We start from the raw sequence: 21,193 nt of genomic DNA on the forward strand, positions 1-21,193 counted from the left end.
CTGACAATAGACCGTATTCAACACAAAACAGCTTGTTTTATTATTTCATATATAAATTGGACAAACTGTAAAAGAATGAAGCCGCGAAATTCAAATGGCAAAATGGCGAGGGACGACTGAATGTGGACTGAACACTAAAAGACTTGTTCTGTCTTGTCAGTTAGGTGGAACAAGGTAAAAGTTGAGATAAAATTCTCATTCATCCAGGTCATTATATTCTCAAGGCATTGAATCAATCACAGCTGGGCTGTTCAGGTTGTCTCTGTCTTCTAAGGCAACCTGAACAGGCTGGCTTGTTTTCCCACCAACCCAAGGGATGTTCAAGCTCCATAAATGTGTTACTTTGTGACACTTGCCATTGGATCCAATTCAAGTGGAATCGTAAAGGGTACAGTGCAACACGCTGCTCCACTCAAGTCGTTTAAGGGTTCCAAAAAGTGGTTCTGGACTGATAATTTGGAATAGTGCCCTTAAAGGAAAACTGCACTTTTTTGGGGAATTTTGCACATCATTCCCAATCCTTATGCGAAACATGAACACATATGTTCTTCCCTTTTCTGTGCGTTCTAACGAGAGAAAACAAGTTTGTATGAGCCAGTCAGTTTTCCTTTAAAATTTGACTCCGGAAATAAAAATATATATATATAGATTTTACTGAACCAAACTGTACGATGTTTTTTTTCACAGAACAGTATGTACAGTCGTCCCTCGCGCATCTCTGTTTGAATTTTGCGGTTTCGCTCTATCACGGTCTTTCAAAAATATATGAATTAATAAATCATGCCGCCTTCGTTGTCGAATAGACAATATTATACATGGGCTGGAGATGAAGGTGAAGGTTACGCAGCATTCATTGGTGGACAGAACCAGAGACGCTGGTGGCGGAGAATAACCAAATACAGTATCGTGATAGTAAATATAAATATCCTAAAAAGCAGACCAAGACTCTAGATATGGATTCAAATTATTCAGCAGCAATGATGAGCAGGCCTAGGGTGATTACATTTGCAGTGAGGAGGGAGGGAAGCTCGTGGCATCGTGCCATGCGATCACCCCCCTCATCACATCACATGAAAGGGTTCTAATTAACTTCAGCACCACATCAGACCGCAATCAGCAGAACCACAAAGGAAATTAGATTTTTTTTTTTGTTGTCCGTGGCATTCAAAAGCATTAAAATGCATGCACGCCTTGTGTTTTTAATTAACATTTTGTGCTTAGGAAGCATGTTAACAGTATCCCTTAATGAGCTTTGTGGAAAAGAAGCCCAACAGAGGACAAAGGTCAATTTCTTCCTCTGTTTGTTGATGTGCTCTTCTTTATTCTAATACCATCCCATTGGTAATCAGTGTTTCGCTCCTCATTCAACATGGGCACCACCTCCACCACCTCCTTTTGGGAGAATTGCACATTACACAGGCAAGCCTTTCTTTATTATCACGAGTTGTAAATGGAGGTAGTTATTTGATGAGGCGGTATTATCTTCATATTAGTGTGAAATTGTTTTAAATACATTTGTCGTCATATTAATGCCACATGTGCTGAGACAAAAAAGATATTCATTGCATTTATGTGGCTCCTTAGCGACACCTGTAACCACCATAGCAACAACTCTTAATGGTGTCATTCTTTTAATTGTGACTCATTTTGGGGGGCTACTCTATCATTTGGCCTACACACTTCTAGATTTCAGAAACGTTGGGTCCCTTGTACAAAAAAAACATTTCAAACTCATTGTGCTGTTCCAATATCCAAAGATATGTATGTAAGTTCTGTTAAAGTCTTGTTAATGGCTGCCAGCCTTTTGGTAGTTTGGCAGCCATTTTAATTTTAGTCTTTTTCGCCAAAAGTCGACTAAAGTGTAAAGGCTTAGGTTTACTATGAAATTTATCACCAGCCAATCATCGAATAACATTGTTTTTATATGATATGTTAGCACAACTTGTTGTAACTTACCTTCAAAAGAACAACAGTGTTATGAGCCTTCAGCTGCTGCTTCAGATTGCAGCCAAGTTCACCGCCGTTTACCGCTGCACAGTGCGTTCAGTTTTTCTTCCGAATGGATTATTTTTAAGTATATCCACAAATCAGAGCCTTGTTTCCCAACAAAAGTGCTCCCGCTGCCCACGTCACCGGCCCGTGCCGTGTTGAGCAGGTATTGCACTGCATGCTAAGCTAGGATGCGTTGCTATGTGTCAGTTTTTGATTGAAAGATTACACAGACAATAGGCAGAAATGTAATGCATTTTAAACGTCTGATCGAACGTTTTCGTCCAGTCTCGTCTCGTCAACGAAAACTCATTCACGACTCGACATTTTTTATGGGCGCCACACACGGGACGCGACAAACAACTGCGATTGGCGAAACTCATTGCCAACACACAACAAACCCTGCACACGGGAGGCGACGAACGGCTGTGACCAGCTGCACCAGTGAGCGACGCGTTCACATCCGGAGCGATTTGTACGAGTCTCCCACGGTTTTGATTGGCTGCCAGATGTGGAGGGAATTTTGGTGTGTCAAAGTAGTTCAGAGGAGGAATAGCGGCCGGTGTTGATTGAGTACTCTTGCTAGTACGGGATCTTGCTAGCATTGAAGATAAACTTGCATGAATGTCTGTGTAAATTAATGTAAGCTTACCTGATATGTGCCAACGAGTTCCAATGTCGCTGCTTTTTTCTTCATATCTCTATATTCTTTTATAGAAATGTCAAATAGCTCCGGAAAATCTGACACGATAACTTTTAGTTTTCCCTCCATGTTTACCTGTGAAAGCGTACTGATTAGAATCCTGTCCGCTCATTGGTCAATCAATGAAACTCCCACTGATTGGTCTTTGTCTGGGTGACAGCAATGAAAAGTTGTTAACTTTCTGGGATAGTGTCGCAAGCCAGCGTGTGTACGATGCACAGACACAAACTTTCACACGTGCACGTCGCTTGGCTGGACAGTGACTTGCGATAATCGTTCTATCACGCAGGTTTCATTAAAAATGAATGGAGTAGAGGCAATGTCGCCTCCCATGTGTGGAGCCTATCAACTCGTCACCGTCTTGTTTTCGTCATGAAAAAAAGCGTAAAAAGTTATCGTCTTCGTTGATGAAAACAAAACTGCTTGCATTTGACTGGCCAGTCGTTTGTTTTCCACAGCGTCCTTACGTGTCATAAATTTGACCAACTTGACAAATCACGACCGAGAATTTTGGAGTTCTGAGAGAGATTTTGGTTTTAATAAACTGAACTTATTTTAAAGCAGTCAGGTGAATAATGTATCTCAAAGTGCTACATGCACTGTTTTTATCATTAATATGCAGCTCCAGTATTTACAGAGGTACCAGTGAAAATGTTTGTGATGTTATTTATTTATGTTGCTTCTTTCAATTATTCATGTGTTTATTCGCGGCAGACGTAACTGAAATCTGAAACTGCAAGATTTATATTTGCTGAAGGGTACTCGGCCCCACTCTATATTCACCCTTTACAAAAGCAATAGTGCAGGCAGGGTGGCGCGTAGGCTTCTTAGTAATTGTTTAACCTAGCGTTTAGTTCTACTCACCAGGTGATGGCTCAGTGAGGAAGGAAAGAGTTGAAGAGAAACAAGAGAGCTGAATACTGTTGGTACAGGTGGAAAGAAGGAGGCTATATGGTCATGGTGGGGATTTATGTTATGTGTTCTCTCTATGCTTGAAAGCCTGGAAAATGATAGGCCAATTTAAAAGTAATTGAAAATTAGAGGAAAGTGAAATTAATTGTTGGGGAAAATCTTCTATTGTCCTGTAAAATGATCTTGTTGTGACCCCACAGTGGACAAACCTGCATAAATCATATCACACTGATGCGGGGGCAGGGATAACTGTCAGTACTGGTGCAGACCTGCCAACATGTAGGAATTTGTCGTACTCAGCATGCAATCTGACCCTTGAATACGCTTGTATGCTTCACTGCTCTTCATTTTGTTGCATTTCGCTGGTTTCAGTTTTGAGTTCAGTCTGTACAGTACAGATACATAAATAGATATTATCAGTTTCTCAATAGCGTTTAAGGGGGCACGAAAACATTTCTGTCCTCCAGTGGGGGCATGACAGAAAGTAATTTAGAACCACTGCATTAGGCAAACACAGGCAATTGCCTAGGGCCCCGAGATTCCCAGGGCCACCCAAAGGCCTTATTGATTTTTTTCTTCAATTAAACGTAAACATTACTCTTTTAGTCTTAATTCACGTGCTTAAAACTACATCAAAATGCGTGATCTATCATGACTGCCGAAAGCAGATTTAGTTACTTAGTTACTTGAAGTTTAGTTACAAGAGTTACTTGAGTGCAGTGGAGATAAGGAGAAGGAGAGAGGAAAGCAAACAGTTTTTATATCAAAACCACCGAAGGTGTCAACTTTTTTCACAGTCACAACAAACGTAGACACACGGCGACAGCAGCAGCAGCACTGCTGTCAGTGTCAGCCCCGGAGAATATCGTAGTTCTACAGATGAAGGTGAGCGTGACACTTTTCATCACAGAGATGTGAGTATTAAAGCGATCAACTATATGTATTGTTGCGTAATGTTCTCATCAATTACAGTAAAAGTGTTGAGATGATTCACTTGTTAGGTAATAATAATCCTCCAGGAGGATTTTAAAGACATTATCTAGCCCAGGAAATGTTGTCATATTCACAATTGTGAACATGGTAAACATTCAGTACAAGGATGTGGAGGGCTCCAAATGACCTGGTTTGCCTTGAACCCCCAAATGACTAAATATGCCCCTGCACTGATCGCATCATGCAATCCTTATCCCTCAACTGTCCCGTAGGTTTACTTTCTCCACTGACTTAACATGGCCGTTCTGCCATACAGAACGGCCATGTATGGAGTCCAAATATTGTCCAAATATTATCCACAGTATCCTCTCAATGCGATGCAATGCATTCTGCACCACTACAAACGACAACAACAGTAGCAACATATTCCTAAAGTAATGTATCTCATTAGGTGTACCAAATGTTGTTGCCGCTGACTATGCTGCTCCTAAAAATCTTTGCAGCCAGTTTAGAGGAATTTTAGCTGAGCCTACACTTTTGTGCATATAAAAGAGACAAATATATAGCCTGAAGACAATAGAACAGAAATAACACTGACCTAAAAAAAAAAAGATGAATGATGGAAAGTGTATCACCAGCATTGAATAGAAGGTTGATCATTAACTTTTGACCCAGATAACAAACAAACTTTCAGGGATTTCTTTCTCTGTCCATCCCCTTTGATTTGAATTACCGTCTTGATCCGAATATAAGAGGACCCTGAATTGACCCTGTTTTTGGAAATGTCAAATCACAATTACCGTAATTTCCCGACCACTGAGTGCACCGGAATATAAGATGTACCCACTAAATTGTAACACGGGATATTTAGTACACAGAACGATGTTACACCGCAAGAAACTTTGAGTTAAATAACTCCTTTTTTTCCAAACCGGTCTTGAACAGTGCGTGTAATACGGCAGGTTAAACCAGGAAAGTCATTCATCGCTGTCTTCATCTTCCATGTCGGAATTGAAGAGCCTGAAATTCCTTTGTCACACCCCTTGTTGTGTGGTCGTCTCTCTCTCTCTCTCTCTCCGGTTGTTGCTCTCAGTGTCACTTTTGTCTCAAGGCAAATTAGCCATTGAGCTTGTGCTGTCCTCTTCATGACACGGTAGTCCAGCCTTTCAAAACCCGTAGGTGATTGTGGACTTTTTGCTCCACGCTGTCAGGACCCACAGGCAGACTTGAGCAAAAGTTGCTAGAACGATTGCCTTTAACTTGAAAGCCGCATCATATGCATTTCTTTGTGTGTTTTCCACGATCAGGGTGCGTGCATGAAACACAAAATGGCTATTCTGAAGTATGCAAGATGTCGCGAGATTAGAACGTGACGATAAATTCGCCGCATCATTGTATAAGCCACAGGGTCGAGAGCATGAGAATTGCAGTACCTTAAAATTAGCATCATAACTCCTTTGAGACGCTTTCAAGCATGTCTCTCTCCATGTCACTGGTGTGTCTGAGTGACAGGAAGAAAAGCTCTATTCCAAACTCCAAGCTTGCTTGGAGAAAGGTCATTTGGTGCCACCTGTTCATTTGCATGTATCAGTCTTGACACCCCAAGTATAAGACAACAGACTTTCAGACTTCTTTCTAGAGGAAAATTCTGTCTTCAGGGGTCGAATACGGTAATATTAACAACGTGATTTGTGTGTTTATCTCAATACCTGAGGTGCCACCAATGGGCCAAAAATGGTATCTCAAATGAATGACAGTTTTGACAAGGGCATTGATGGTTGATAAAATGTACATCCTCAATATGTAGCGCTACTATGCTACAGTTACAGTATGTGTTTCATCCACTTGCGTATTGGAAGTCTACTATTATAACTGGTCACAGTATAATGAATTGTGTTGCTGTTGCGTGTCTAGGTGTGTCTCATGAGAGCTGGTCAAGGGTGTCAGGCTCTCCTCTTCCAAGTTGTCAATAAACAAAGCATAGGCATGGAATGACAATTTGTATCGTTTAATTACGGCACGTTCCTCTTGGCACACTGCATTTATTCTAATCTTCTTCATGCACCTTGATCATTTTACAGTATAGTTCTTTTTAATTAGCTCAGATTGATTAAATGCATTGATTTTGCAGCCTTATTTACATTCACCCCCCTCCCTTACGCTCTCCGTCCTTATTTTTCACAATTAATTGCAGAGCGTGGCAGGAGGCACCAGTGACAGGGTTGCTCAATTTGCAATCAAAGCAGCGGTTCAAAATTATTTATGGAGGCACAGTGACAAGTTTTTTATGAGTTTGCTGCGTTATTGTGCCGTGTGTGGTGATAGATGTGCCTACTTGACAGTGTTGCTGCTGACTTAAAGTGCCACAAGATGAGAGATTAAGCTGAGCTTTTTTGTTTAGTTCAATCCGAGCCAGCGGTCACCTCTCCTCCTCCTCCTCCTCCTCCTCGTCCTCCTCCCCTCCTCCCCACATCTACCACCATTGACCTTGGCTGTATGTGTGTATGTAAGCAGGCATGCATGACTGCATCACTCCCAACCTAGTGGTCTTATTAATTTTGATTGATGACTCCATTTATCTTTGGAATAACAATTCTCTAATACCACTCACCGCCTTGTCTGCAGCCATCACACCCTCGTATGAAAATGATATTAGAAACAAAATGAGAGTTGAAATTTGGTGTTTGATGAAATGGCTTCATAGTTGGTCTCGATCCATGGAAATGTTATGCTAATGACATCACAAGCCAAGCAGTTAAGTTGGAAATTCATCAGGAGGCTACATGGTGGATAGAAAAGGAGAGAATAGCTGACTTCCAGAAGTCAAAAATGACCTGTTGGGCTGCACGGTGGCCGAGTGGTTAGCATGTTGGCCACACAGTCGGGAAATCGGGAAGGCCTGGGTTCAAATTTCCGCTTGGGCATCTCTGTGTGCAGTTTGCATGTTCTCCCCGTGCGTGGGTTTTCTCTGGGTAGTCCGGTTTCCTCCCACATTCCAAAAACATGCATGGAGATTCTAAATTGTCCATAGGTATGAATGTGAGTGTGAATGGTTGTTTGTCTATATGTGCCCTGCGATTGGCTGGCGACAAGTGCAGGGTGTACCCCGCCTCTCTCCCGAAGTCAGCTGGGATGGGCTCCAGCATACTCCCGCAATCTTAATGAGGATAAGCAATATAGAAAATGGATGGATGGAAAAATGACCTGTTAAAAACTACCGTGTTAAAACAATAAAACACTCAATCGTAACTTTATTGACAATGATAAACACAAAGTGTAAAAAGAAGTTAACCATCGAAAAAGATAGAACAAACCACTCTACATTATCTGTGTAAGTGGTGACACATGAGAAATCTGGGCAAAAGTATTGGGACAGAGCTAGTTTTACTGCTTTAAACGTGAGTCCACTTACGTGACATAACTTTTGGGGTACAGGAAATACTGTAGGCTACATCTACTCTTCCTTAGTCTTCCTTTTGGGAAAAGCGTTGCAGAAATGACACTAAAAGCCCCCCCCGGGGCTATTCAATCTCACTGTAATTTTATGCTATGAAAAATACAACAAATTAAGTTAGAACATGCTGTTAACACACCTCTAAATATGACCAAAATGTGTGAAGATTCTATTTTTTTTTACAAATTTAAAGCTGCTTATTAAGTCGATTTAACAGTTACATAAAAACATATTTGAAGGAAGTAAAAGGGGGCGGAGGTTTCTTCCTCCTCCCTTCACTCATCATCCTCATTCATCCTCTCCAGCTGTGAAGCTGATCAGAAATAGCCAAGGGCTGTAGTGTGTGTGATGGGCTAAGGAGAGAAATAGCCTGTTAGAAAACGGCACCACAGCTTAGCACTGACTGATGCAGTAATGTATGCTGCCATCCAGCAAGACGCCAAATTATGGATCACGCTACTCCTCACACATTTAAAAGTCAACACATGAAAGCACATCAGTTTAGCTGTATGCTATTTTGCTAATGTTATAGTGATCCTGTTCAGCGTCTTTTCGGTGCTATTTAATAAAGACGTCAGTTTAAATCCAGAATTTTCTTCTGGAGCAATAATGATTCTACGTGATCTCAAAAGTGAGGCAACTGTGTGTTCAGTTCTCTCTAATACGTTGGAGCTGTCACTCGAGAGACAACAATGAAGTCATTAACAGATCATTTTGTGCAGTGTAATTAGCCAGAGACTGTAATGATGTTTGTGAGGTGAATGTGCAACCGAACCAAATGATTTCCTGATGATGAATGGATGAGTTATCATTAGTTGTGTCCACGGGTGCATATTTCCCCACCATCTTACAGTTAGGTGTGCTTTATTTTTTTCACCCCAAGAGACCGCTGATAAACCGTCTCTTATTTTTTCCAATGAATCATCAGTCAAATGGAAAACACAGTTTGTGATAATAAGTAGTGATAATAGTATAATAAGTTAATAAACTGTAATTTCCTTTGTATAAGCCGCTTTGAATCCTGCGGCTTATACAGTGATGCTGCTAATTTATGGCTAAAAGAACTACAGTTCCCATGATGCAGCTTCAGAAAGTAGTGATTTGGATGATTAAAGTGGATTCTAATATCACGTCTTGAAGTCTTATGCGGTGATCTTGTTTTGATCTGACAAATCTTAAGTAAATTTGAACTAGTGAAGAATAACTACAGCTTCTGTTTGGACTGCTTGGACCGCGGCAGATGTTGAACGCAGATAAAAAATAACCGTCTCACATCCCATCAGAGCCAACAAGTGACGCTGGGAACATCGAGTGGAGGTAGGATTACAGTGTTTATAGTGTGTCTTTCTTTATAGTGTGTCAAAAAGGCTGAACTACTGCGTGATGAAGCGGAAGCTAAAGGGCTGGTGACGAAAGTGACACCGAGCGCGACAACGAAAGAGAGAGCAAGAGACCGACAAGTGTGACAAAGGAATTATGAGGCTGCTAAATTCTGACGCTGAAAAAGACGACATGAGTGGTTTTAGTTCACCGGAAGAGGATGAAGTTGGAAATGAATTCCTTTTCTGGTAGGCTACTGTTTTACTGTTTGGAAAAAGCATTTATTTCTTCAAAAGTTTGAAAAATCTTTCTGTGTAACATTTTCCTGTGTACTAAATATCCCATATAGGACGTGGACACCTGCAGCTTATAGACAGGGGCGGCCTACATTTGTACAAATCTTTTTTTTAAGATTTTAAAGATCTTTAAATTTAGCGGGTGTATAATGTATATGCTGCGCTATATAGTCCGGAAGTGTCACAGATGTCGGTGTCATTAAAGTGCCACCAGTGGTGTGGTACAGTAGGTACAAGTGGTTAAATGGTTCCAGACCCGACCGTGATCAGTGGATTTCTTCTTTATAAATGGAATATTTTCATAGTTATGGTATACATAACCTATTTACAATCTTCTAAATACAGTTTTTAAAATTATTAGAGCCCTCATGATATGAAATAACACCCCTATAGTCACCTTTACACTCATATTACCCAATATAGTAGATATAGTCAGAGAAAATAAGCCATTTAAGACATAAATAATGTTATTGTCATTGTGCGTCTATTGTCTCACCTGGGATCAGTATGGAATAGTCTATTCACAATTTGAATGTGTCTTCTTATTTTAGTTAATTTAGCCATTCATGCTTTAAAATGATTAATTTAGGAAAAAATACGTACATTTTTGTTAAATATGCATTTTTAAAGATAATAATAGGCCGTATTCAACCACGAAACACATGATGTATTAATTAAGATGTTTTTGAAAAGCTGTGATCCAGAGCGACTGTTTTTTTTTTGGAACAGTCAAAACATTCTGTATGTATCGAGGCGTACCGATTTCCCATACAGTGCACACTGACAACGGGGCTATTGATGATTGGAGCGATTGATGCTGCACTTCAGGCATTAAGGAATTCATTTAAACTGTTCATGTTGCACTTGTCTGTATCATTTCACTTTCCTAAAAAAAAAAAAAAAAAAGGGTGTTCAAATTGTGGGGCATTTTCAGGTCACAAAAAGTGGATTCTTCAGTTTTTTTGTATACGGCCGTCTCTGGAAAATGTTTGTAAGACCCTGGTGTAAAGTGCTATACTGTATATTAATTAATTAATTAATTAATTAATTATTTAAGAATTATATTTATTGGAGAAGTACCGGTGAGCAGTTAATAATATATTTTTTCAATAATTAAAAACAATTTTGACAAAAGCATCCTTGTGTGCTGTGTATTTAGTGCTTTTTGTCTCAGTCCCCTTACTTTTGCATATTGTAGCTCTACTTAAAACCTCATTAAGATCCAAATGTGCAAGATGCAAATTCTAGCAATTTTTCAACTGGTCTTAAGATTTTGATCAGGTCTGTATGAACTAACGCGTTATGGGAATTTAGGGCACACACTCATGCTGGTCTCGTTTACAGCATACATCCCTGACAGTCATGACTTCTCAACGGGGTAACATGGAGAGAAAAGGCCCACCAGTAAAAGCAGTAGAGGCCAGAATGCCTGGCATTAGGGAATCCTTTAGAGAAGGTTAGATGGATTCAGTCATTCAGGAGTGTGTTCGTGTTACAAGGTGGGTCAAATGCACGGATGAGTCAAAGAAAGAGGGAATTGATGTTTTGCAAAGTGGCGGGTTACTGTATATTGTTTGTGCGATGTTTTTCGAGTGCGTGCATGTGCATTTGAAAGATTGCCGAGCTTATCTTTGAAAATCTGTGGATTTATTTTTTACTGGTAGACAAAAAGTGGCATTGATGGACTAGCATGAGGCTAAAGTAAAAGTGGCTGTGTTGTGATGGAGAACAATATAGAAGGAAGCTTAAGTCTATCTATAATTGAAGTGTGGATTTGCTGCTTCTGCTCAGCCATCAGCCTGCTGGACAAATAAGTTCTCACATCTCAGCTTCCAACCTTTGATCTTTTTGTGCTTCCAAAGCCATACCACCATTAACAATACAAAACCTCATCATGTGTGAATTACAACCTTTGATCTGCCTGTTTTTTTCGTGTTTATTCACATTCTCCAACTCCTACTATTGTGCAGGTCCCTCTTAGCTATCTGAACTGTGGTCTCCTCTTTATGGAGTGCATAAGCACTCTTTCAGGAGCCACTCTATTATGTGCAAAAGATCATAAAACTTGTTTTCACGGCAGTGGTACATGTATGTATAGGCAAACCTTGATGTAGTAATGAGCAACGGAAGGTGAAGAAAGGTGAGAACTGAAATGGCTAAATGTATTTGTTTTCTTGAACAAAAGTCATATTTTGTGCACTTTGCAAGGTAGCATAAAAAAACAAGAAGAACAGAGAGGTTCAAGATTCCTAGCTGTCATCAACATTTTGTTATGCAGTTATTCTGTTCTGTAGTGCATTAGTAGACCAGGACGGTATGTGTGTGCATGAAACATCAGACTTTTTAGTGGATTGAGGCAGACGTTGAGACACGATTGAGTCACAAAGGTAATCTCAATGGTATTTGTGTAAAGCACCATTGCTCACAATGTCCCTGCAGCAAGACAGCACACATTGCAGGAATGAAAAAAAAACATTATTTTCTAAGTATAATGGACGTACTGTAATGATGCCAGTGGCTGAGCCATGTATTTGATTCCTGGGCCTTCAGTGGAGACATAATCAGCTAAATCCACCTCTTAATATCACCACTATCACGTCACAATCATACAAACGATTAATGATATATAAAAATTAGGGTTGCCAAAGTTTAATACACGATTAATAACGACTTAAAGGGAAGCGAGTAACATGTGCGCGTACCTCTCCTTCACACACTTTGAATGATACACCTGGGTTAGATTTATGCTCGTAACTTCGAGCGTTACGCTGGAAGAAGCTGCCTGTAAATTTGGAGCCAAACTGCAACACAACATCATCTGTACAACATTATCTGGAGCAGTTCAGAATCAATATTTGTCTAATAACACGACATCAAAAAATTATACACAAAATCTGTCCTCTTTTCCAGATCACGATAAACGTGCTCTGAAAAGTTTTGCTCTGATCAACCAATAAGAGGATGGAAAAATGCTGACATTATTATGGGCCCGCTAGCTGGCCATGTGAGGCAAATCTGAAATGTGACTGGCTATAGAAATAGGCCGGTTGCGAATATAGTTTAAGTGACATGGGCCAGCATTACTGATTCTGAAGACCCTGAGCAGGTTACATTGCCATGACAACACATAGAAGCTGAAATCTGATTGGACAAAAAAATATATATACACATGCAGAAGGCGGAGGAGCTCAAGGTGTCTAGCATCCACCAGCTCCACCAGGGATGTCATCATAGAGGAGTGAAGGAGGATTCCAGTAACAACCTGTGTAGCGCCAATGCCCAAGAGTATTTGTCATGTACTGTGTTGCTGCTCTGCTGCTGCTGGTTTTAGCGGCGCTTACTGTTCTTTCACCTGCTTGGTTTTCAGCAACGCTTTTAGTTTTGTATTGTATTTTTTCCCTGCTATGACTTTTCTAGCAGCACTTTTTGTTTATCCTTTTTGTGGCTTGGCCCGATATTTTTGTGTTTTTGGACTGTACCATTTTTTTGTGTTAAATCTTTTGTTCACTGCCACTATTGTCATCTCTGCATCTTGGGTTCCATACACTGGCTTGCTGGCAGTGCTGGACAACAATGTTGCTCACACTAAATATTAGGGATGAGTGAGTACACCACTATCTGTATCTGTATCTGTTCACCCATCAAAATTATCTGTGTCGATCTGTACTTGAAGTGGGCGGGTCATACACCAGAAATGGGCGTGGTTTAACCGGAAATGGGTGGGGCTTAAATCAGTACATTATTTTAGGTCTGAAATTGACATGGATTGATCAGAAGTTGCTTGCTTGTTGTGTACCATTCAGCTATATGTGTACTGTGTACTTGTGTAATCCATCTGTAATACTTTATTATTTCATTATTTTTTAATGATCTGTGTGAAGTTGATGATTCATGCAAACATCCAGTGATGGCAAACAGGGAAATAATCTGTAAGCCTTGTTCACTGTAGTTTTCTAAAAAGCACCGCGTTCAGTACTAGAAGTAAAGTTTTCCGACTGACTTTATATCACCAGCCAAATTAGAAGCATGCAGACGAAAAAAATAAAAACACCAACAGTGACCGATGCTACACGAGCCGTTTACAGCTCTGTCGTGTCAAATGCACCGCGTATGTAACGAAACAAGTGTACCAAGTAACTTTAGATACGAGCTGAGCTGAGGAAAACCTAAAAAAAAACCTGTCCGGAGTGGAGGCAGTGACCAACTCAACACGATCTGTTTTCAACTCTGTCTTGTCAAGTGCACCGCGTACTCCTATCTCTGGCTGTAGGGAGTCTGTCTAGGGAGGGGTGGTCGCTGTGCGGGAAGAGTGAATACATATGTAGTTACCCAATGAGGATTTTCCTTCATCACGATTACAGATAATGACTAGCTGTCCTCGTTTCATGCTCCTATTAAGCAAAAATGCATTATCCATAACGGATACTCGTCTAAAACGAGTATCTGGCTCATCTCTGCTAAATATGCTGACACTTTGATGCAATTTGGACATGTTCACTGTTCACACGGCTATTTAGACAGTAATAGATGTGTGTTGAATTACTTTGAGTAAAACAGCATTTTTGTACTGTTATACAAGCTGTACATTGACTACTCTAAAGTAGAGTGTATCCACGTTCCATTTCTATAGTATGATCAAATGTTTGTGAAGGTTGTACTCACTTTTGTGAGATACTGTACCTATATGCAAATATTACAAACAGCACTCAGTATGACGCAGTATGTGCAGAGTTCTAATGCAATCTCTTGGATCACATTAGATGTGATCACTGGATCACATTAGATTATGCATGTGTACCAATATGATGATCGGTGATGTTGCTCAGGGTGACTCCCCATTACCTGGCATGTAAAGTCCGCACCCCCAACCGTGACTAATTGTTTGTTATGTCAGTGCCTGTTGTACCCGTTTGTCCTAATGGAATGTAGTGTGGCGATCCATCAGGCGGCGTGTCACTTCAAGTGGTTGTGTGTCAGCGGGGTGAGCGTGCCGTGCACATGTGATTTACTGGCCTGCCATGCCATGCACCTCTGCTCTACTTTTCCGTGTTCCGCCTACCTCACCAGGCCAGATTGATTACCGGCGCCACTGGCGTGCGACACTTGCCATCTTCTGGCAACCTTTAGTGCCATTTTATCGATGTTTAGTGCACCTCATTTGGCTATTTATACATCGGTAAGTGGCCATGAAATATAGATTTGTCTTGATGGGTGTCAGCACTGGAGCTGCTGTAGCAGAGCTCTTGCTGGCACGTTGTTATTTTAACGGTGTGAGATGAAGAGGCCGCAAGTCAGGAGTCATTTTGAAACATGCATAAGTGGTACTGTTTTTATTTTCATCCAATGCCCATGCTCATATTTCACTGAGTGCAATAAGGCAGCTTCTGTTCATGGAGCGTTTATTGGTGCTGGGAGAAATAGAGAAAGGAGACATACATACACACTCAGTGATATAGTCTATGTGGATGTTAAAGTTCTCCTCACTAATACACTAACCTGCTGTGAAAGCTGTCATCCATACACAGTCTATTCACATGCAAGGTCTCACAGGTAATTAGGTGCTGGCACACACTCACACACTCACTGTGCTACTTAATTGAATAGTTAACACATCAGCAAAAGGCGTGCACACATTGGAGGTGACGCTTGTCACCGAGCTGCTCTCTTCCAGGCCCTTGACATTACCTCACTCTGGCCGTTTGGTACAGTACAGTATGTCAACTTCGGTGCAAAACAAAACCAAATTAAGGGTAGGACAGATGAGTGACTGGTGTGCAGCAGGTGAGGCGATAGCTTGAGGGTGCAGAAAGGCAGGTACCCCACTCTGTCCTTCAGTGAAGCTCCAGGATCCTCACTTCCCCTCCGGTCATTTTTACAAAGTGATGTGACAGGAAACTGATAGTTGTGTGTGCGCTTGTCTGTGGGTGGGTGTGATGGTAGGTAGCCCCCTTCTCCACCATACTCTGGATATAACCCACAAACATCAAGGTTTGAATATGAGGTGTCCAATTCAATGACAGGTGGCAGTCTTTTTGTCCTACAGGCCAAAAGTTTGGACACACCTTCTCATTCAGTGCGTTTTCTTTCTTTTCATGACTATTTACAATGTAGATTCTCGAAGCAATGAATGAACACATTGGAATTATTTGCTTAACAAAAAAGTGTGAAATAACTCAAAATATGTCTTATATTTTAGACATATATTTTATTTCTCAGAATTTATTTTGACAGCGCTGCAAACCCTTGCGTAATAGCCACTAGCTCTTTGGCTCTTTGTCTCTCGGCGGCAGCTCGATAGCTCGGAGGGGCAGTGAGAGGCGAAACGTTTAAACAAAGATGCGACAAAGTCGAACGACATTGAAACGTCAGCGATCACACACGCTGGCTTCGCTTGTTACGAGCTGTCATCAATTCTCAGGATAATAAGGCACCAAGTGAACCAACACAAGACGCGTACTTTATCTGGTCAGACACCCGTAAGTGCCGTCACGGCAGACAGGCGATTCTGGTGTGTGCTTATCAAAATAAAGCGCAGTGAAACATTTATGTATGTTTTTAAACTAATTGTGGTCAATATGTGCATAGATAATAAGCTGTAAATGGGTATATATGGCATATACAGCATATCATTCATACAATATATTACTTAAGATTGTTTTCAAGTTTAAAAAAATCTATTTTAAGGCGTGGTGGCTTTTATTTTGTAGTGGCAGGCCGCCACAATCAGTTACATGTAGCGGAAACCCTGCAGGTGATATAGAACCTTTACGCTATTTCTCCCATCCTTTGTCAACATTGGACCCCGAAGAGCTGCAGTGTTTCATGCAGAACTGCCATCGATGATATCCAATAAGAACATGACCATAGCCACCTCGCAGCTCAGCAGCTGCAAAAGAAAAGTAAGCGTGACAGCCCTCAGGACAAGTTAACTTGTGTGTCACAAAATCTTTGTTCTGCACATTCTACTTCTACGTCAGATGGAGCCTGGATGTGTCTTTACGGAGTTGATGAAGATTGCAACAGAAATAAATAAATAATATACAGATGCATGATCGAGACAGACTAGAGAGCGATCAGTCTTCATCCAGTTCTGATTTCAATGTTTAATGAATGCTCTGTGGTTATGATGTGGTGGTTGTGGCCATCAGTGCGAAGCTGCATCTTCTGACGTACCATGAACTCAAAAATCACTTGCAAACCTTTGAAACAATTCCATCATGCACGTCAAAAATAATTTCAACATGCTTTCATGGACAAAAAAAAAAAAAAAGAGAGAGAAAGTGAATTTAGCAGGTTAAATTAAATATGTGTCAAAGTCAAAGTAGTTTGCCGGGTGTGGGTTGTACATAAAACAACATGAATACTTTGCAAAACACCTTTTTTTCTAGGCAAAACAAAGTGCATCTATAATGTGTATTTGTGTAGAATTACATGTATTTTTCTCACTTCAAAGTGTTTGTACTCACATTTCAGGCTCGCTATCAGCCTGACATAAAGGAATCCGAAAGGACCTATCAGCGGGTGGCTATCAGCAGCCTCGAGGGGTGGTAAACATCAGTAGGCCCTCAAGAAACTCTCAGGATGAACTGTACATGCAGGTAATGTACAATGAATTCCTTTCTTCATTCCTAATGTCCAGCAATCTATCAATTTTAGATACCGCTTATCCTGTTCAGGGTCACGAGTGAGGTGAAGCCTATCCCAGATGACTTTGGACGAGAGGTGGGGTTCATCCCGGACAGGGCAACATCACAATAATAAATATATTATTTCATAAATCATCGCTGTTTTGTGGTTGAATCTGGCCTATCATCAGTCACAAATATGCATATTTAAGCAAATTTTACATTGCTAAATTAAGCATTTCCAAGCATATAATACAAATATAAGACATTCAGAAGATGAATTCAAAGATGTTGAGATGATATGTAGTATTCTATACTGGTCAATAGGTGTCAGTAATGTTGCTCCCAATGCTAACATGTTAGTCTATATTATGTCTTATTTATGACTAATATGTCTTATTATGTCTACTATCTTGGGTAATACGAATGTAAAGGTGACTATAGGGCTGTTATTTTATGTCGAGAGGACTCTAATAACGTTAAAATCGGTATTTAGAAGGTCATAAACTGGTTGTCTATGCACTAACTATGAAAATATTCTATTTATAAGTAAGGAATGATACTTCGCAGAAATTCACTTGTCGCAGTCAGGTCTGGAACCAACTGCGATAAAGGAGGGATAAACGTGTAACTTAGCAGCCATTTACAACAACAGTACAGCAAAGCACGCTGGGAAACAGGAAGCGCTGTTGTGAAAACCATATATGTGGACGCCGCATCGAGCGCTGAGCCTTACATCAACGTCGCCGCCATATTGGATGTGGCAAGGCTGCGTTGGAAGTGAATATAAATAAATGTACTTACTTTCATAAAGCGCCTTTCTTGCGATCGATGTAATGGGCCCCCCTGTGCTGGAATCTTACGTGACAATATGCATGACGACGGCTCAGGCTTTGTGTTTATGTAAGACTTGAACTGGGGACATGAGATGTCACTAAAGTTTCATATAATCTTCAACCAATTTCTCATTAGAATATGTCCAAATGTGTTCGGGGATGTCTCATGATGAGTGTAAATGCATTAGACAAAAGTCCTACTGTATGTCTTTCTCTCCACTCCTCCCAGTCCTATGGGTTGTGTGTGGGCCAGCTGATCAATAAGCCAATTATGAAATGAAATCTGATGTTTAACTTACCAGCTGAAGTGGGATGGGAGCATCTTAACCAACCCTTGTCAATGGTCTCATGTCCATTCAGCTGCTGGGGCCTGCGGACGACCCACTGCCATCTGCCAATAGACATTAAGGAGGATTTAGTAATTAAGTGATAGGCTGAGGACTAAATTGGGTGTTTGTCGGCCGGCGAGCCACCCCAAGGTCCTTCCAGCCATGCAGATAGGGGATTCTAATTGCCAGGAATATTGATTAGACTGGTGAGAGGTGTGCACGCTGAATTTATATTGATTAGCTGTTACTTCTCCTCACTTGTCAGTGGAGGAATATCCCATGTCGGTGGCCCTTTCAGCTACATTAATGGCATTGTTAAACAGATACTTTCATACAGTATATTAACATGTATTATATGTACAGTTATGAAAAAGTAAATACAGCCTATGGAAATGGTGGCTCTTTGACTCTGCAAAGAACCATGTTTGATCATCTTCAGCTACTGTTCCGATTTAGAAAATAAATATCATCATCATCACCACCAAAGGTGACCAGTCCAGAGTGTAGCCTTCCTTTTACGCCCTGTCCGCTGGGATAGGCTCCAACATCCCAGTGACGCTGAACTGGGTAAGCAGTAGAAAATGGAAAGATAGACTGACACATTCCATCAGAGAAAAATGAGCCATCCCGTCAGCCAACTTGTGTTTGTGCTTAAAGGGATTTCACAGCAGTGTGAAGGTTTTCCGCACAGTAGTCTCTAACCCGAGTCATTTAGACCCTATTACAAAGCGTCAATATATTGATTGAAGCGAGTGTCTCAGTGTACTGCTCTGTAAACACACAAGTGCTGCTTTTATCTGCTTGAATCTTATCAGGATTCAAATCTTTTCCTCTTCAATTCACTACTTTATGGTGCCAAAGATGCGGTGCTGAATATTTGAATGAATCCACCTTAATTCATGGTTGGTTACTTAATTGGCTTTGGAAGCATAGTAAATGAATGGACCCTGGCAAGGCAATTCTAGAAGCTTAATTTTTAGCCATTCCAAACCAATTGTGTCCAATTTTCAGCCAAGGTAGTCATCCTCCTTCATATATGAGCCTGTTACTGTATGTACAGTAGTACCTCACATAACGTAAACCTCCTTTTACGTCAATTCCACCGAACGTAAAGAATTTATGTAAAGTTTTTGCATCGTATTATGTAAGAAATTCCATATAACGTAAGCGTCAAGTTGGTGCAAGTTCAGACTAACAGAGTACACTTGGTGACGCATTTGGACGCTTCACGCTCTCATTGGCTGATTATTGGGGCACCGCCGACGCTCTCATCTCATTGGCTGATTATCGGGGCACCGCCTACGCTCTCTTTGAATATTTTGAAGTGCCAAAGGGGTGAGTTTGGGAAGATCTTGGAACGGATTCGGCTATTTACATATATTTTACGCTTCGTATAACATAAAAACCCTACAACATAAACATTCTCGGAACGGATTATTTACGTTTTAGGGGCGTCTACTGTATACACAAAATTATAAAAATCGTATTGTATAATCATTCCACCCATTAAAAAAAATCTGTAAAGACCCAAATTAATACTACATTGTGTGTGTACATACAGTGTGTGTAAACTTATGACTGCAGCTGCATCAATGCAATCACTGATATATGTGGCGGACAGTGCATTTGGTGCCTGGGCCTTCAGTGGGGACCGACAGGAAAATTGCACTTTTTTTGGAATTATCATCTACAAACTTTATGTGAGACATGAACACACATCTTTGTCTTTTCTGTGCATTCTAAAGATATGAAATCATATAAAAAGAGGCAGGTAATTAAGGCACGTAAGGGGAAACACTATTAAAACACCTCCAAAAACCTTCAACAAGGTTTTATATACATGCTATTGCCATGTAGTAATAGGCACCGTCATGATAACATGTAATACTTACCGTATTTTGCTGTATTTTGGTCATTTTAAGCATTACTGTAACTGAACCGATAACTTTTCCAAACTCAAAAACAAAAACACAGCAGCAGTGGCAGCAGCTCCAATAAGTAGCATCAACGCTTGGTAGTGGCCTAAGGCATTGTGAGCGCAGCACGTCAGTGAAGCTAGTTGCTAGCCGGCTTGTAGCTAGCCAGTGTGGTGTGGCGAGGTGTCACTACGCCAGTAACGTAGAATAACAATGTTAACAACAATAATAATAACAATGTCGCTGTAGCTTGGTTAATATGCACATTATATGTAAATGGAGCGTTATTGCCGCTTTTTCGAGTTTTTTCCCGAAGGCTTTATAGGCGGAATAGGTGCGTCCTATTACGTGCATTCTTAGCTGCCTCGTTTTAGCTGTTTTTACATCTTTAGAACACACAGAAGAAAGAAAGAAGGATTGTGGATGATGGGCAAAAACCCCAAAAAGTGTAGTTTTTCTTTAACAGGACAGATTTTTTTTTACCAGAACACGTGGCAAGGTTTTGAAACACAGTCACCCATGTAGAGTGCAAGCATTGTTAGCACCACACCATGCAGACATTTAGCAAGAAGGGAACTCCCACACAATAAAGCGCGATACTGTATCATTAATAATATAAATCACCGACACGCCAATTGCCAATGGCGATATAAATTTCTACTCCTCAGTCAGCCATTGTGGGCGTACCCTAAGTAAGTTTTACTCTGATCAACCAATCAGAAAATGCAACAATGCTCATCTTACTGTGGGTCGGCTAGCTGGCCCTGAAAAGGAAATCTGAATCTGACATCTGGTTGGTTAAAGAAACAGTCCTACTGCTAATAGTGTGTATGAATCTGAAGGCCCTGGGCAGGTTTTGATTAACACGGCAACAAATAGA

The 21,193-nt window shown here is 40.7% G+C and overlaps 1 long non-coding RNA gene across 1 annotated transcript in view; it reads left to right on the forward strand.

The window, feature by feature from the left end:
- LOC129179169 (uncharacterized) overlaps positions 1–21,193 on the forward strand; it is a 77,026-nt gene that overhangs the window by 39,491 nt on the left and 16,342 nt on the right. Inside the window, exon 5 of the long non-coding RNA XR_008569907.1 lies at positions 17,081–17,205. This is a non-coding gene — a long non-coding RNA (uncharacterized LOC129179169). The remainder of the gene's footprint in view (positions 1–17,080; positions 17,206–21,193) is intronic.

The sequence above is a fragment of the Dunckerocampus dactyliophorus genome, chromosome 3 (genome assembly GCF_027744805.1).
Source record: "Dunckerocampus dactyliophorus isolate RoL2022-P2 chromosome 3, RoL_Ddac_1.1, whole genome shotgun sequence".
Taxonomy (NCBI): domain Eukaryota; kingdom Metazoa; phylum Chordata; class Actinopteri; order Syngnathiformes; family Syngnathidae; genus Dunckerocampus; species Dunckerocampus dactyliophorus.